Below are 6,675 nucleotides of genomic sequence, written 5' to 3' on the forward strand. Positions count from 1 at the left end.
AGGGTACCGGAGGCCTGGTGCCAGAGGACATAAGAAAAGCGAGCGGCCATTTTTTTTTTTCTGTCTTGTTTTGGCTAGCGCTTTTTGGAAGTCTTAAAGGGATACGGACCCCAATACTAGGGAAACAGGGCAGCAAGACTGGTGAGCAGATGCCTGAGGCTGGCGCTGGAGAATAAAGAAAAACGAGCGGCCATTTTTTATTTATATTATTTATTTTATATTTTTTTAGTTAAAAAAATTTTTTTTGTGTGTGTGTGGTAGTTGTTTTGTTTTGGCGGGTGCTTTATGGAAGTCTTAAAGGGGCAGGGTGGGACACTTAATCCACAGGTAGGGAATCCGAGGATATCTGGGCACCCTAATACCCTGGGCTGCAGGGAGCACGGAGGCCCCTTACGGAGATAAATAGCCTCCCGACCGCGCCACCTCCAATGCGACACCACCACTTTGGAGCAGCAGCCCGAGCCAGGCCACGCCCACAGCAACAGCGGAGATTAACTCCATAGCAGCCGGGCAGGAAGCAGAAGCCCTGTCTGCACGCAGCTGCCCAGCACAAGCCACTAGAGGTCGCTGCTCTCCCAGAAGAGGAGGGCCACAAACCAACAAGAAGGGAAGTTCTTCCAGCCGTCACTTGTCCCAGCTCTGCAAACTAATCCTACCACCATGAAAAGGCAAACCTACAGGCAAAGATCACAGAGACAACACCAGAGAAGGAGACAGACTAAACCAGTCTTCCTGAAAAAGAATTCAAAATAAAAATAATAAACATGCTGACAGAGATGCAGAGAAATACGCAAGAGACATGGGAAGAAGTCTGGAGGGAGATCACAGATGCCAGAAAGGAGATTACAGAAATGAAACAAACTCTGGAACGGTTTATAAGCAGAATGGATAGGATGCAAGAGGCCACTGATGGAATTGAAACCAGAGAACAGGAACACATAGAAGCTGACATAGAGAGAGATAAAAGGATCTACAGGAATGAAACAATATTAAGAGAACTGTGTGACCAATCCAAAAGGAACAATATCCGTATTATAGGGGTACCAGAAGAAGAAGAGAGAGGAAAAGGGATGGAAAGTATCTTGGAAGAAATAATTGCTGAAAACTTCCCCAAACTGGGGGAGGAAATAATCGAACAGACCACGGAAATACACAGAACCCCCAACAGAAAGGATCCAAGGAGGACAACACCAAGACACATAATAATTAAAATGGCAAAGACCAAGGACAAGGAAAGAGTTTTAAAGGCAGCTAGAGAGAAAAAGGTCACTTATAAAGGAAAACCCACCAGGCTAACGTCAGTTTTCTCAACAGAAACCCTACTGGCCAGAAGAGAATGGCATGATATATTTAATGCAATGAAACAGAAGGGCCTTGAACCAAGGACACTGTATCCAGCACGACTATCATTCAAATATGATGGTGGGATTAAACAATTCCCAGACAAACAAAAGCTGAGGGAATTTGCTTCCCACAAACCACCTCTACAGGACATCTTACAGGGACTGCTCTAGATGGGAGAACTCCTAGAAAAAGCACAGAACAAAACACCCAAAATAGGAAGAATGGAGGAGGAGGAATAAGAAGGGAGAGAAGAAAAGAATCTCCAGACAGTGTATATAACAGCTCAATAAGTGAGCTAAGTTAGGCAGTAAGATACTAAAGAGGCTGACCTTGAACCTTTGGTAACCACGAATTTAAAGCCTGCAATGGCAATAAGTACATATCTTTCAATAGTCACCCTAAATGCAAATGGACTGAATGCACCAATCAAAAGACACAGAATAATAGAATGGATAAAAAAGCAACACCCATCTATATGCTGCTTACAAGAAACTCACCTCAAACCCAAAGACATGCACAGACTAAAAGTCAAGGGATGGAAAAACATATTTCAGACAAACAACAGAGAGAAGAAAGCAGGGGTTGCAGTACTAATATCAGACAAAATAGACTTCAAAACAAAGAAAGTAACAAGAGATAAAGAAGGACACTACATAATGATAAAGGGCTCAGTCCAACAAGGGGATATAACCATTCTAAATATATATGCACCCAACACAGGAGCACCAGCATATGTGAAACAAATACTAACAGAACTAAAGGGTGAAATAGACTGCAATGCATTCATTTTAGGAGACTTCAACACGCCACTCACCCCAAAGGATAGATCCACCAGGCAGAAAATAAGTAAGGACATGGAGGCACTGAACAACACAGAAGAACAGATGGACCTAATAAACATCTATAGAACTTTACGTCCAAAAGCAACAGGATATACATTCTTCTCAAGTGCACATGGAACATTCTCCAGAATAGACCACATACTAGCCCACAAAAAGAGCCTCAGTAAATTTCAAAATATTGAAATTCTACCAACCAACTTTTCATACCACAAAGGTATAAAACTAGAAATAAATTCTACAAAGAAAACAAAAAGGCTCACAAACACATGGAGGCTTAACAACATGCTCCTAAATAATCAATGGGTCAATGAACAAATTAAAATAGAGATCAAGGAGTATATGGAAACAAATGACAAAAACAACATAAAGCCCCAACATCTGTGGGACGCAGTGAAAACATTCTTAAGAGGAAAGTATATAGCGATCCAGGCACACTTGAAGAAGGAAGAATAATCCCAAATGAATAGTCTAACATCACAATTATTGAAACTGGAAAAAGAAGAACAAATGAGGCCTAAAGTCAGCAGAAGGAGGGACATAATGATCAGAGAAGAAATAAACAAAATTGAGAAGAATAAAACAATAGCAAAAATCAATGAAACCAAGAGCTGGCTCTTCGAGAAAATAAACAAAATAGATAAGCCTCTAGCCAGACTTATTAAGAGGAAAAGAGAGTCAACACAAATCAACAGCATCAGAAACGAGAAAGGAAAAATCACGACGGGCCCCACAGAAATACAAAGAATTATTAGAGAATACTATGAAAACCTATATGCTAACAAGCTGGGAATCCTAGGAGAAATGGACAACTTCCTAGAAAAATACAACCTTCCAAGACTGACCCAGAATGAAACAGAAATTCTAAACAGACCAATTACCATCAACGAAATTGAAGCGGTAATCAAAAAACTACCAAAGAACAAAACCCCCGTGCCAGATGGATTTACCTCGAAATTTTATCAGACACACAGGGAAGACATAATACCCATTCTCCTTAAAGTTTTCTAAAAAATGGAGGAGGAGGGGATACTCCCAAACTCATTCTATGAAGCTAACATCACCCTAATACCAAAACCAGGCAAAGACCACACCAAAAAAGAAAACTACAGACCAATATCCCTGATGAACGTAGATGCAAAAATACTCAACAAAATATTAGCAAACCGAATTCAAAAATACATCAAAAGGATCATACACCATGACCAAGTGGGATTCATCCCAGGGATGCAAGGATGGTACAACATTCGAAAGTCCATAAACATCATCCACCACTTCAACAAAAAGAAAGACAAAAATCACATGATCATCTCCATAGATGCTGAAAAAGCATTTGACAAAGTTCAACATCCATTCATGATAAAAACTCTCAGCAAAATGGGAATACAGGGCAAGTACCTCAACATAATAAAGGCCATCAATGATAAACCCACAGGCAACATTATATTGAACAGCGAGAAGCTGAAAGCATTTCCTCTGAGATCGGGAACTAGACAGGGATGCCCACTCTCCCCACTGTTATTTAACATAGTACTAGAGGTCCTCGCCACGGCAATCAGACAAAACAAAAAAATACAAGGAATCCAGATTGGTAAAGAAGTTAAACTGTCACTGTTTGCAGATGACATGATACTGTACATAAAAAACCCTAAAGACTCCACCCCAAAACTACTAGAACTGATATCAGAATACAGCAAAGTTGCAGGATACAAAATCAACACACAGAAATCTGTTGCTTTCCTATACACCAACAATGAACCAACAGAAAGAGAAATCAGGAAAACAACTCCATTCACAATTGCATCAAAAAAAATAAAATACCTAGGAATAAACCTAACCAAAGAAGTGAAAGACTTATACTCTGAAAACTGCAAGTCACTCTTAAGAGAAATTAAAGGGGACACTAACAGATGGAAACTCATCCCATGCTAGTGGCTAGGAAGAATTAATATCGTCAAAATGGCCATCCTGCCCAAAGCAATATACAGATTTCATGCAATCCCTATGAAACTACCAGCAACATTTTCAATGAACTGGAACAAATAATTCAAAAATTCATATGGAAACTCCAAAGACCCCGAAGAGCCAAAGAAATCCTGAGAAAGAAGAATAAAGTAGGGGGGATCTCACTCCCCAACTTCAAGCTCTACTATAAAGCCATAGTAATCAAGAAAATTTGGTACTGGCACAAGAGCAGAGCCACAGACCAATGGAACAGACTAGAGAATCCAGACATTAACCCAGACATATATGGTCAATTAATATTTGATAAAGGAGCCATGGACATACAATGGCGAAATGACAGTCTCTTCAACAGATGGTGCTGGCAAAACTAGACAGCTACATGTAGGAGAATGAAACTGGACCATTGTCTAACCCCATATACAAAAGTAAACTCAAAATGGATCAAGACCTGAATGTAAGTCATGAAACCATTAAACTCTTGGAAGAAAACCTAGGCAAAAACCTCTTAGACATAAACATGAGTGACCTCTTCTTGAACATATCTCCCCAGGCAAGGAAAACAACAGCAAACATGAACAAGTGGGACTATATTAAGCTGAAAAGCTTCTGTACAGCAAAAGACACCATCAATAGAACAAAAAGGAACCCTACAGTATGGGAGAATATATTTTCAAAATGACACATCCGATAAAGGCTTGATGTCCAGAATATATAAGAAGCTCACATGCCTCAACAAACAAAAAACAAATAACCCAATTAAAAAATGGGCAGAGGAACTGAACAGACAGTTCTCCAAAAAAGAAATACAGATGGCCAACAGACACATGAAAAGATGCTCCACATCGCTAATTATCAGAGAAATGCAAATTAAAACTACAATGAGGTATCACCTCACACCAGTAAGGATGGCTGCCATCCAAAAGACAAACAACAAGAAATGTTGGTGAGGCTGTGGAGAAAGGGGAACCCTTCTACACTGCTGGTGGGAATGTAAATTAGTTCAGCCACTGTGGAAAGCAGTATGGAGGTACATCAAAATGCTCAAAACAGACTTACCATTTGACCCAGGAAGTGCACTCCTAGGAATTTACCCTAGGAATGCAGCAATCAAGTTTGAGAAAGACCAATGAACCCCTATGTTTATTGCAGCACTATTTACAATAGCCAAGAATTGGAAGCAACCTAAATGTCCATCGATAGATGAATGGATAAAGAAGATGTGGTACATATACACAGTGGAATACTCCTCAGCCTTAAGAAAAGGGCAAATCCAACCATTTGCAGCAACATGGATGGAGCTGGAGGGTATTATGCTCAGTGAAACAAGCCAAGCGGAGAAAGAGAAATACCAAACGATTTCACTCATCTGTGGAATGTAAGAACAAAGGAAAAACGGAAGGAACAAAACAGCAGCAGAATCACAGAACTCAAGAATGGACTAACAGGTACCAAAGGGAAATGGACTGGGGAGGATGGGTGGGTAGGGAGGGATAAGGGGGGGTAAAGCAGAAGGGGGATATTAAGATTAGCATGCATGGGGGTTGTGGGAGAAAGGGGAGGGCTGTACAACACAGAAAAGGCAAGTATTGACTCTACAACATTTTGCTATGCTGATGGACAGTGACTGTAAAGGGGTTTATAGGGGGGACCTGGTATAGGGGAGAGCCTAGTAAACATAATATTCGTCATGTAAGTGTAGATTAATGATACCAAAAAAAAAAAGGTAGTTCCTGTGTGGTGACCTCCAGTGAGTTCTACACAAGGGTATAAAGGGCATATAAAAGTGTAGGCAAAGGGTCTGTTTGTGTTTATACAGAGGATCAAATCCTAATTGGGCTACCCTGAAAATGAACTAATATACAATATGGAAAAGAACTTCCAACATCAGGACTCTCTGGAAGACTCATGCCAGAAGATGATCATCTAAAAACCCCAACAAGTATCCACGCACTGCTACAGGTGTAGATGCATTCAACCCACCAGTTCCTGGACTTGCCATGGGAATGAAGAAGGAGATATCTAAGCTGACCTGTGCATACAGTAAAACAACAAAGTTGACTGGATCTATACTGTTGGAACTCAACCAAGAATTTGGAGAAGTGCAAATTGTAGCGCTCCAAAGTCTTACAACTACAGACTATTTACTGTTAAAAGAACATATGGCATGTGAACAGTCCCCAGGAATGGGTTGTTTTAATTTGTCTGATTTCTCTCAGACTGTTAAAGTTCAGCTGGACAATATCCACCATACCATAGATAAGTTTTCACAAATGCCTAAGGTGCCTAACTGGTTTTCTTGGTTTCACTGGAGATGGCTGGTAATTACAGGTATGCTTTGGTTATGTAACTATACTCCTATTATGGTAATGTGTGTGCGCAATTTAATTAGTAGTTCAAAACCTATACATGCTGAAGTTACTCTACAAGAAGATATGTCAAAGATATAATCAATCTTCCCCTGTTTTCTTCCGCCTGCTACTTCTATAGCTTTTCTTCTTCTTTCTAATTACAACCCTTAAATAGAATT

This window comes from Manis pentadactyla, chromosome 2, assembly GCF_030020395.1.
Source record: "Manis pentadactyla isolate mManPen7 chromosome 2, mManPen7.hap1, whole genome shotgun sequence".
NCBI lineage: Eukaryota > Metazoa > Chordata > Mammalia > Pholidota > Manidae > Manis > Manis pentadactyla.